Raw genomic sequence first — 12802 nt, forward strand, 5'->3', positions numbered from 1 at the left:
TGACTGGGTGTAGATATATGGTCTCACAATAGTACTTTTGTGGCAGAAATCTCCCAGCCAAACCTTCTTTTTGGGGTTATATTTTTTTTTCCTTACTGCATTTCACCTTGATTTTTTTTTCTATCCTGCTATTTTCAAATTTCACTAGCTACCACTGGTCTGCGATATGACTCAGGGCTACAGTGACATGTAGGAGTAAAGCTGCTTTTTCTGTACTGCCTTGTCTGTGGTCTATCGCCTGTATGTGTAGGTGGTCACATGCTTTTCTACTGCAGAGAGAAAGAAAATAATACACAAAACACTTATAGCTGACCATTTTGCATTTCACTCCAACCAAGATGTTAGGTTTGCCTAGTTTCCTCAGACTCCATAGATCGAATATTGTGCTAGGTGCAACTAAAATGTAACAAGCATCGGTGACTGGAGACGGCGGAGGCAAACAAACTGCTGGAGGCGTGCTGTGCAAGCAACAACAGGCACAAACACCCCTACATCAAAAATATCAAACACCAATACTGCCCTTCAGACCAAAGCCTAGACTGCTCTTGTCTTAAACCTCAGGGGTCTGAGATAAATACAGAGACTGACAGACTAGTCCTGGTGCAAAGACATAGCAAACACAAGGGGATGATGGACGGAGCCCTGAAACCTTTCAGACACTCACCCCCAGTCACTATTAGATTTAGGTTGAATCCATCATTGTTCTTTAGCTCGTTTCACCACCCCATTTCAGACCCAACCATATGCGAATCAGTCTTGTCTCAGTTCCTAATGGGAACCGTTCAGCCCAAGCCAGGTGTTCCCTGGACCATAAACAAGCATCCTGGGACCGGTCAGGCTAACTTGAATCCAGTGGCAAAGTGAGCAAGGGACCTCCGTCTGGGCATACTGTGCCAACTGAAAATACAGACAGATGTACACACACACAAATACAGACACCCTTAAACATATTCAAGCACACTTTAAAAACACGCAGACTGTACATGGAACAGAGGCTCTTGGGGGCAAACAGAGGGTGTGGCATATGGGTTTGGTTTAGTTCTGAAACAGAGGCCAACTACAAGCCTCCCTGGGAATTTAAATGTTTTCTTGTTCTCCATTTATCATATAAGCTCACATTCTTCAAAAAGTCTACCAAAAGCTCACAGAACCATTTCTCCTATTGTTCTTGGGCTCAGGCCTTGCAGACTCCTCCTTAGCTCCAGAGACTGAATGGCTCGACCTCCAGTTTCCTCAGATTAAAGGAAAACGTGAGTATCTTTTTAACCAGATAAAATAAAAACATCTCGACATGTTTGGATAACCAGTTCCTCTCAAATTCTCATCTATGGCTGTTCTTCCCAGGTCTATCGTATCCAGCTATGTTCTACTTTCTACTTTCTATGTACAGTTGTATTTCTTTTTCTTTAATTACCCTGTCTGTTTTATTCTTCTTCTGCTGTGCTCTCATCCCTTCACACTCTCTTTGCCTGAACCCGCCTCACAATTATAAGGCCCTTAGTTAGGTCATCAAGACTTGCTTCTCAAAGAAAATAAACCCAGAAGATTTTAGGGCTCACCCTGTAAGCAGTATTCTATGCACCATTGTCATGGTTCCCACCCTCCATGTGTCACTCATGGGCTCTGTGTCAGCCTCTATGCCTGTACTCTCCATGAACTGTGCCTTCCCTGAACTACCGCTGTCAGGCACCTGGTCAGTCAAGGTCCTCCCAAGAACCATGGTGGGGCCACAGCATTTCCAGGTGAGTGCCGGCTCCCGTCTGTGTCGTTTGTCTGTATTTCGAGGTCGAACTCTTGTCTGTGTGGTTTTCCTCCCTCCAACAGCAGCTCCTTGGTTTCGATTTTTGGCTATTTGGGGTAGTTCGTGCTTAGACCCCGTACCTTTTTGTCCACAATAGGTATTCACACCAAATTTGTGTCCTTTACTTCTAACATCCTAAGGATTCTAAAGGTACCCAGGTTTTGTAGATTCCACTTGACGGGCCCAAGAAATTAATCAAAATACAACAAAATATTGGTTTGGGGGGAAAAATTTAGAGAGTGCTGCAAAAGAAAGTGTGTTTTTGTCCCTGCTAATGGGGATAGCGAGGTCCCGGTGGGATGCCCCAAGGCCAGGTGCCCGCAGCCAGTATGTCACGCGAGGCCGCCACAGAAGGCCCTGCTGCAAAGCAGGCAGCGCTTCACCGGTGGTGCCAGCAGCGGCCCACACTGCCCCTCTTACCACCTGTGGGAAGCCCAGGTGCCGCCAGTCTCAGGCCCAGGCTTGAGGTATGCACCACAAATGCTGGAGCTAGCCCCATTCTCACCACCAACTGATGCAGCATGGTACCAGCCCGGGCAGCCCAGGCATGAGCTGGCAGCCGCCAATGTAGTAGCAGGGGCCGCAATGTGCACGGGGCACAATGAGGAGTCTCTTCCCGCCCCAAATGTGCAGGCTTGCGAGTGCATTCCGGGCCATGCAATGAGCAGGGTAGCCACGGTCCTTGGCTACAGCCCGTTCGCATACTAAAGCGTGTTCTTCAGCGGGAGCACAGGCCAGAGGAAATAGCTAGCAGCAGCCACAACCTGTCTCCTGGCTCACCCTTCATGGGGAGCGCGGCAGCCCACTCTGGGACCTACCAAAGCGCACGGTCTCACAAAGTGGGGTAGGCCTCACCCTGATGTCAGTAGGACACCTCACACTGCTCGGTGCCGCGGGCTCCAGAGGTAGCCAAAGTTCGCCAGCGTGGGCTGGCGGGTTGCAGTCTGTATGATGGCTTTCCGGGTTGGTGGCCAGCCCCCTGGATGTCGGTTGCCTGCTGGATTGTAAGTTCGGCCGACAGAGCCTCTCTAGAGAGGGCCCTTCTTGCAGCCTGGCTAAGCTCAACCTCCCTTCTTACTTTCTTAATGTTTTCTCCAATTGAACCCCTTCACGGTTGTCCTTTAAGGTTGTTATCCTTCAAAACTGTTATTTTTGTATGCCATCACATCAGCAGGGCATGTCATGGAACCACAAGTGCTGACTGTAAAACCACTCTCTACTACCTTCTTTCCAGGCAAACTGGTATTACGGAGCAGAACTGCCTTCCTCCCTAAAGTGGTTACTCCATTCCACTTATGTCGATCCATTACACTTCCCATCTTCTATCCTCCTCCTCCTTCGATGAAGAAAGACTGCGGGGACTTAAACCTAAACGTGCAGTCGGCTTCTATATTGATAGAACCAAAGAATTCAGACTCAATGATCAACTCTTCATAGGATACAAAGGGAAAATGAAAGGAAAAGTGATTCACAAACCAACACTCTCAAGGTGGATCATCCTGTGTATCAAAATCTGCTTCTCCATGGCTCAAAGAGAGTTACCTAAAGGTATTCATGCTCTTTCTGCTAGAGCTACATCACCTAGTCTGCCCTAGCTAGAGGTGTTCCTACAGCAGATATATGTAAAGCAGCATCTTTGTTCTCCCTTCACAAGTTTTAAAAACACTACTGCTTGGATTCAGAAGTAAGGAGGGATAGTTACTTAACTCGCTCAGTTCTACGGGACTGTTTGGTTTAGTCCGCCTTGCTTACACCTCCAAGTGTGTCACTGCTTAGAAATTCTATTCCAAATGTGTGGAATCTGCAGGTAGATGTATCCATCAGAAGAACAAGTTACCTACCTTTGGTAATTCTTTTACTGGTGGATACAATGTCTACCTGCAGATTCCTTCCCAATCCACCCTCCTCCCCATAGCTACCAAGACTCCTTCTCATTCCTACTTACAGCTGTTTACAAATGCATCTTTTATACATAGTTTCTAATTTCATTGTGAATAATACATGTAGCATCAATATTCAATTGATACTTTTGCGGATCACTCCTATCTTAGTAAGTTAGTATCTTCTGTTAGTCTCAAAGGGGCAACAAAAAAAAGAATGGGAACTGATGTCAGCATGCCACGGCGTGCTTTATGGTTCCAGTGATGTCACACAGTATGGAGGGGAATTGAAACTGGCGGACAATGGCGGCGTGGGAGAGCTATCGGAGAAGGCAAATAACTTATTAATTTCTGCATTATTTGTTTGGTAGGTCGAAACTACTCCCAGTCACGCAAGCAGCACTAGGTCGTATGGGAAGGGGTGACCTGCTGTTTGGAGCAGAAGCGCAAAATAACAACAGACCCCACTTTCGGATGGAGGCGTGCTAAAACGTGACTATCCTGGGACAATATCTAGATCAATAAACTGAAAGATTTGATTGAAGGCAATACATTGAGAACGTTGCCTAGGTTACAAACAGGGTAAGAATTAACTAGATTACAGATGTATAAATATATACAGTTGTGAAACGTATGGAAGGTATGGAAGGTAAAGTGCTGGGGGTGAGACCCGATGATGATGCTGTCATGCACCTAACAAAGGTGGAGAACCAAGATAAACCGCCACACAGTCTGCCTGCGTGAATGAGGGTTTTTTAAGTACTTTTTCCTTCCATGAGTTTTAACCAGACCTGTAATCATGATGCTCTGCAATTGCTAATATTGATATAACTGTAATGTTTTATTGTTCTGCTTATATGGTTGTGTTTGACAAACCGAATAAAGCATTTTGAACTGAACTACTTCTTAAGTACTGACGGACAGAACATAGTGGACCCTGGCAGCAGGTACAAGTGATCCATTCCCATTTGATTTTGACTGATTAATAGGAAGCTGAATGGATCAGACCTTCTTACTCCCCCATTCCCTGATTTGAATATATATAAAGTGCAACAAGTTTAGCAGTGTTATGTGCACGACAGAGGGTTATAACAAACCAGATATGTCCAGAATCAGCTTCTCAAACTGTGCACATTCTCATTTGTCAAGCAGTTCTCAGGAGTATCTGACAGTATTGTTCCTGCACTATTTAAAATGTAGTGTATTGACAATTAATCATTGAATCAGTGGATCTTAAACATGCAATGACAGCCTGCCTACAGGTACGTTCTCCCTGCTTGTTAAAAGGGGTTTTCAGCATTTGTCTTATTTCTTTCAATAATCCCAAGCATACACATGTGATGTGTGTGATATTTTCTACCCCTTTAGTACACAGTCTACAGGGAGCTTTCATGTTTGCCTTATTCCATTTTTTTCTCCTTTGCTGCTCCGGGAATACTGCCGAAACGGAAGTGCATGAAATCAATTTTCAGTTTTTTTGACCATCCAGCCTCTAAATATGGTTGACATTTGAGTTTTTTATATTCATTGATCAAAGACCCGGCATGCGATCTACTGGCAAATGAAACTTTATAATTTATAAGGGATACTTTCTTTTCTGTAGTATTGACTATATTTTTTTAAAGCTTTAATCGCTGAATTTAAGTAGAGACGGGCTGGATCTGTTTCATTCCTTTGCATCTCCTGCCACAAAGCTTGCCATAATTGACTTTCGGAGACTGATCTTATTCTGTTACAGGTTTTTACGTAGGCCCTTTTCCTTGCTGTCTATTGATTTATAAGCCCAAACTCCAATCTTAACTGAGCTCTCGATGCTTTCAAAGGAAGGTGGAACAGTGATCTAAAGACTTTTGAAAAGATTAGATTTAAGAGAATTGCAACTCTGTTCCGAAGTACTTCACTACCGTATGTAACAGTCAGAAGGAGCGTTGCTGCGATGACTTTCAATTGTGGTGCATAGCTTGGGCCATCTAAGGTTCTTTGCAACATACGAAATGCCTGGTTCAAGGAGAGCTCTTCTCTCTTCAAATCCTCACTATGCTGTTTAAAAGTAGCCCAATCATCAAAAAGAACTCACAGGTATCCATAAGTTGCTGTCTGCTCTAGATGGTCATTTCCCAAGAACCATTTATTGACTTTTATTTATTTTGTCGTTATATCACAGGTGTCACATCAACAGCAAGTCCTCCCCACTCCTTTACACATTTCAGTGAGGAGATTTGATGGGACTACGCCTGTCAGACCTATCGGAGGTCTTTTGAAAGGCTTTGGAAGGGGGTCTGAAGAAGTAGATGGTGAAGACCTACCCCTTTTCTGTGATCTCCTGGATGGACTCGCAGATGAAGCATCATTACTGTCCCTTGAAACAGGATCTTTTCGTGACTTGAATTTTTGAAGCCAAGTGAGCAGACGCCCCTCACGGTCCCGCAAGATCTTAGTTGAAAAGGTCCGACAGATCTTGCAGTCAGAAGCTTTTTGGCCCGGATACGAACAATAAATACAGTCTTTGTTTGTCCTCCGCATAAAGTCTCTTCTTGGAGCAGGTGGCACAAGCCTTAAAAAGAGCCTCTTTTTCCTTGTCTGACATAATGAAATCTTGTGAAGAGTTGAGTTGAAAAAAGTAGTTGTTGAAGAAAAAACTGAGCGGAGCTCAGTGGAGACTCCCTTGCACAACGTACGGTAGAACATCTGAGGCTCTCTCAGGAAGGTTCTATGGGGTGAGGCTGTTCTGATTGGCTGTTCACTTTGTTTCGTCTCTTTTACAAAAAGAGGTGGATGTGCTACAAAATGAGATGAGGCCTAGGCCTTATTTTTTTTTTGTACCTATTTCTATGGTATATTTTATTTACCGGGGACTCCCATCTCGACGACGGGGAATGATACAAGCAATGGGAATCTATGAAAGTTACCAATAATGGAGAACCAAAGTTACAGGTAAGTAAGTTATTTTCTTCACAACCATCACAATGATCACACCCTGCCCTTAGGCACAATTTTTTGGTTGTTGCTAGCACAGTCTGAAGAGTGCAGGGCACCTTTTTACAATTGTATCTGGTTACCTACAGCTGCAGTTTTTATGAGATGGGGAATGTTTTTCTGTTGTGAGTAGGGGAGGTATGACAAGCTTTGCAATGGTTGTAGAACTTCCATAGTCGTGCGAGCGGCTTCATCCTCCCATGGCACCTCTCTTTGCTGATAAAAACAAACATCAACCTGCTATAACTATCCTCCTCATTACCATTGATTTAAATGACTCTAAATGTGCACTGGATAAGGTTGAAATATAATTTCTTTTTGTATTCCAGGTTCACATGGTCCTTCACAATCCAGTGATTTCTATGTCCTGTACAAATTCTTCGCTAGAATCCAGATACATACGATTACTAGTAAGTTACTTGCTCACTATTACTGGAGTTCTGCATCCGACTCTTCCATTTCGATGTATTCATAGTCATCGTTCCAGCTTGTTCTCTCATGGCTGCGTGTAGCATCAACATATAATTTTATTTGGAGAATTTGTCTCTGTGGCTGTCTCTGGTGTCTTTATGCTGCAGCTCTGACTCCTCTACACAGCCTGGGTGCTATATTGAGCACACCTCTAATGCTTGCATTGCAACCTTCAGTGTTGGCTCCTGCATTTCCTTTGTATTTGTATTGTTGAGGTGTGTGTCCACATTTGTGTCTACCTTCATCATTATGGTAATAAAACGTCCTAGAGGTTATTACAAGCCATTCTTAAAGAGGTCTAATGCATTTGCTTTCTTGTTTATATTTTTGGAATTTCTTACCCTGGTCTGAGACTTCACACTTGCATCCATGGTGACCATTTTTGTCATGCAGAGATCTGTGTATAAAGTGTTCACAGTTTACAATCTTATGTACTGATAAGTGGGTTAATGCACTCAGGGTAGTGTGGTTAGTGTTTACCTTTTGTTTCACAAGTTGTAATTCAAGTGAAATAGCTCCTCCCCCATAGTGTACTCATAGAATGAGCTCCAAGTCACCGGAGTCCTACGATACTAAAACATTTATTTTGTAAAACGCACAGGTATCCAAAGCCCACCTCATATTTCCCCTAGCCCCAGATGTGTGCCAGAGCACACTATGCCATCAAAAAACAATGGCTCCTATGGACTAATGGCAACTTGATAGAAGTATACAAATGCGCAATTAATAAGATGTCAAAAAGAGAGCAAGCTGAACACACATAGGATTTGTATTTCATAAACAATTATTTATATAGCTTTTTTTATAAGAGAACAATACATACAGAGTATTGAAATAATAACTAAGCAATAGTGAATGGTGTCCCAGTGAAAAAATGGAACCTAAAGTTGTAGTGACTAGTTGGTGACATATGTACAAGGTTTCCTTTATAACATAAAAACGACCCTTAGAAAGTATACATTGTATGAACTGTGCTTTGTACAATGATACGGGCTGTTTTTTTTTTTTTTTTTTAATGGTTCGCTTTTCAAACTGTCAACGGTGTTTCGACCCTGTGCGCAATGTAGGGTAATTAAAAAAAAACTCTTATCAAACCACTCCTCAAGAAACCGAATCTTGACAAAGAAGATTTAAAAAGCTATCGCCCTATTGCCTGTCTCCCTGCCCTGGCAAAAATTGTCGAAAAAGCTTTGTATCTTCAATTATCAGCCTTCATCGAGGAACACAAACTACTCGATGAATCCCAGTTCGGCTTCCGCCAATACCACGGAACAGAGACGGCCCTGGTTAAAGCGGCGGATGATATAAGATCCATTCGCGAGGCAGGGGGCACAGCAGTTCTAATACTGCTCGATCTGTCGGCAGCTTTCGACACGGTCGATCATACCATCTTGATCGACCGTGTCGAGGCCATAGGAATCCAACACAATGCAAAGAAACTCTTGGCTTCTTTTCTGTCGGACAGGACTCAGGTGGTTACCATCGGACCGTTCCAATCATCTTCTATGTCTCTGCCATGCGGAGTCCCTCAAGGCTCATCCCTTAGTCCGACGCTTTTTAACATTTATGTGTCGGACCTTGCCAACGTTATTCGTGCACATGGGATGAGCCTGACCTCCTACGCAGACGACACCCAGCTGGTCCTTGCCGTAGGAAGGGATGACTACAAAACAGCCAATGCTTTTAATCTGGGTATGCAGGCTATAGGGAACTGGATGGCGGCCAATTGTCTGAAATTAAATTCAGACAAATCTGAAGTAGTCATTTTTGGTCATCTGACCCCAGAATGGTTGTCCCTCTGGTGGCCCCTATCACTGGGCACCCCGCCGAACCCAGTCAGCAAGGTGAGGAACCTGGGAGTTATGTTCGACGATCATCTTACCTTTCTCCCCCATGCCAATCAGATCACCTCCTCTGCCTTTCACAAACTACGTTTGATAAAAAAAATTCTCCCATTCCTTCCAGACTCAGCTGCCAAAACCCTGGTTAGTGCCTTGGTACTGTCCCCATTAGACTATTGCAATGCCCTCTTTCTAAATGCTCAAGAAAGAGTTCTAAATAAAATGCAGTCTATTCAAAATGCCGCTGCTAGGTTACTAGGAAAAATCCCTAAACACCACTCTGTGTCAGTAACCATCAGGAATCTTCACTGGCTCCCGATTAGAAATAGAGTCAAATTCAAAACGCTTTGCATCGTGTACAAGGCTCTGCGAAACATAGGTCCAGCTTTTTTCACCAGAAATCTTATTCCCTACTGTCCCCTCAGAACCCTACGCTCCTCCAGCCTACAAGAACTTGTTGTACCTCGTACGAAAACTGTCTCATGGGGTGATAGAAGATTTCTAGTCTCCGCACCTAAGCTCTGGATCACTCTGCCGCTATCGATTAGAACAAGCGATACCCTTTGGTCCTTTCGAAAACATCTTAAGACCTGGCTTTTTAATCTTTGATCTTGAAATACCCTCTCGGGTTGAAACTCTGCAAATACTTAGCGCCAAGATGCCTTCGGGCCTTTGCATGCGCTTTACAAAAGTTTTAAATAAATAAATAAATAGGGTCTCTTCGGGACCTGGGGATGTGTAGGGACACCTGAAACAAGGGGAAGGATATTGTGAGTCAGGAACTGCAGTGTGTCAGCAGTGCTTGAAAATGGAAAGGTGTAAGCATATTATTGCAATACCTGAAGGTGGGTCTGCACAGCCTAGTGTAAGAGTTGTGCCACCGTGAGTGTAGTGAAGAAAAAGTACTCAGACGGGACCTGGCCGGGCGCTATATGTGTGAGAAAATGAAGCATATTATTGTCAAATTAAGACCGAAAATAGGCTTACATGTCTTCGCTAGGGTCGCACAATGAGGAGGTGAACTTACCCCATGTCAGGGTAGAAGCAGGCTGGCAAATAAACAAAGAGCATTTCAGGAAAATTCCTATATGAGGGGTTATCAGAATATGCAGTCTCGGCGTGTGTGCTTTGGGTAAAGAGTGGTAGTACTTTATGTAGATGGCTGTTCAAAGGCAGCTGTTGGAAGCTTAGAAATGGAAAAACAGACATTAACCAGATGGGTGTGTTACGCGCTAGAGCTACAGGCTTTGTGAAAACTGGAACACGATCGTTCCAAGTAGCGCGAAGGGCCGGCTGCTCATTTTCAGTAATTATGTAGCTTGTGTCCTAGATTGATGGTCTAAGACAGAAGTGAGCACAATGTCAGCAGAGTGCTGGGGGTGTCATGGACACTGTGTGCATCATTGGCAAGCCGATATTGGCTGGGGTCTCTTACCTTACACGATCGTAAGTAGGTACATGCCTGCTCCCAGACCGCTAATCAGCTGAACAGCGATAGTCTTTCTGCTAGGTTCAGTGACAAAGAGCCTCTGTTGGGCTACGTGTATATCGGGACTTTCTTCCCGGCAAAGAACCAATGAAAATGCAGGCAGACGTGATTGGGGAAAAAACAAATGCCGATGGGAGCGAGCGCTATGTGATCGTCAAAGGAAATAGTAAACAGACCAATGCTGGTTACCTAGCGGAATGAGGGTGTACCTGAAGAGTGGAATAATAATTAATGGGCAATCTTAATTGAGTGTATTAGTGGTGTTTCAACTGGTAAAAAGGAGAGAATTTATTGTGTGTTTCAAGGCATTTGCTGCCGCATTATGTGAATACCATCCTCACAGATTTTATTGAGGTCAGCCAGGTACTTCATGCGAGTCAGTCTGGTTTTCGAGCAAATTTCAGTACAGAGACGGCTCTATTAGAAATCTCAGAGATGATCAAAATCACCTTAGACAGAGGCAGAAAGGCTGTGCTGATTTTATTAGATCTATTAGCGGCTTTTGATACCGTGCCACATGATCGCCTCCTTCATAGATTAAGGGAGAGCGGCATTGGGGGCACGATGCTCAGATGGTTTTCTTCCTTCTTGGATTACCGCCAGCAAACAGTCTGGACCCCCCCTTTTTCAGCCCGCATTCCACCACTGAGCGTAGGGGTCCCACAAGGTTCCGTTTTAAGTCCGACCCTGTTCAATATATATATATGCCCCCCCGGCTCCTATTGCAGAACAATTCGGGGCAAAAATTATATCGCACAAAGATGACACGCAATTGGTGCTCACCTTGATCAGGTGCTTAATGGCAATGAAGTCAATGCTTGCTTAACCAAGGTTTTTGAGTGGTTTAGGCAAAATCAGTTGCACTGCAACTCCGACAAGTCAGAAATTATCTTTTTCGGACACACCCCAGGAGATGAGTGGCGGTCAATGGTGGCCTAAAAATCTCCTCCTGAAAGACCAGTCTCTACTGCAAAAAATTTAGGAGTGAAGTTGGACTCTGACATGACGATGAAGTCCCAGGTTCAATCATTTGCTGGCACCTGCTTTAGCCTTTTGAAAATTATGAGGAATTGTCTCCCTTTGCTTCCTATTCCGCATAGGAAAACTGTGGTCCAGGCCCTGATTATATCAAGATTGGACTATATAAATGTTTTGTACCTGGGCCTTCCGGACTACTGACTGAACCGCCTGCAGGTGGATCAAAATGCGGCGGCTAGGTCCGTGCTCATGGTTGGACCCAGGTCACACATGTCTCCCCACCTTAGATCCTTGCACTGGCTTCCAGTGAGACAAAGAGTCTTTTTAAAATCCCTGGTCCTAACTTTTAAGGCTCTTAATAACATTGGGGCCCCGTATATTAGGAACAAAATTCAGCCCTACAAACCACTCAGAACGCTGCGATCCTCCTCCCAGCAGCTGACAATTGTGCCTAAGTTTTACCGTTCTTACAAAGGAGGCCTCTCCTTGGAGTAGCTGTGCGCTTAACAAATACACCTATAACATAACATAACAGCGATAGAAGAATATATCAATGTTTAACCATAGCAAGCACCTGAATACAGCTATTGATGTTTACAGATGACCGGGATGGACATTTGTACCCGAGCTAATGGTGTTGGTATAGAGACAGCATATATTTTAAAAATAGCATATTTCGCATACCAGGATGTGGATGTCTTTGATAAGTAAACATTGTGAATGTGTCCATAAACATATGTATTATGCAATTAGTGTTAATGTTGACACATTTAAATTCATATTTAATTCAAACACTGTAACTTACGAAATATAGTCATATTTTGCATAGCAGAATTGCAATAACTAGCAAGTATGAAAATGTAATCACATGCAGTGGAAACAGTTAAAGGACAGTTGACACCCGATAATTTCTGGGTAAATACCTCGTAAATACATACATTCCTAGACATACATGATGGGTGAACATGTACATCATTGTGTTGTCAATTACTGAGTGTGGTAATGAAACTGCGCCAATCTTCTGCGGAGTTCAACCTTTGGGCTGCGGAGTTAGTTCCTTCTATCCAACGGCATTCTAGTTGTAGAATACGTATGAAGTCTCCTCCTCTTTCTGGAATAGAGGCTTTGTCTATGACTTGCCTTTTTATGTCATCTGCAGTGTGGTTCTTTTCGGAAAAATGGCTAACAAGAGGTGCATTCACTACTGAATGCTTAATGCAACTGCTGTGTTGCCCTATTCTTGCTTTTATGGGTTGCTGAGTTTGTGCAATGGCAGGCAAGCCGCAGGGGCATGTAATGCAGTACACAACATTCCCTCTGTTGCAATTTGCAAACAAATTCAAGTGTGTGTTTAACATTTGCATGT

The 12802-nt window shown here is 43.8% G+C and overlaps 1 protein-coding gene across 1 annotated transcript in view; it reads left to right on the forward strand.

The window, feature by feature from the left end:
• The first annotated feature begins 1171 nt into the window (after window positions 1-1171).
• Window positions 1172-12802, forward strand: part of LOC144773689 (uncharacterized) — a 275311-nt gene continuing 263680 nt past the window's right edge. Inside the window, exons 1-2 of the mRNA XM_078658839.1 lie at window positions 1172-1250; window positions 6987-7067. The gene's annotated coding sequence lies outside the window, so the exon portion shown is untranslated. The remainder of the gene's footprint in view (window positions 1251-6986; window positions 7068-12802) is intronic.

This window comes from Lissotriton helveticus, chromosome 8 (assembly GCF_964261635.1).
Source record: "Lissotriton helveticus chromosome 8, aLisHel1.1, whole genome shotgun sequence".
In the NCBI taxonomy this organism is placed as follows: Eukaryota; Metazoa; Chordata; class Amphibia; order Caudata; family Salamandridae; genus Lissotriton; species Lissotriton helveticus.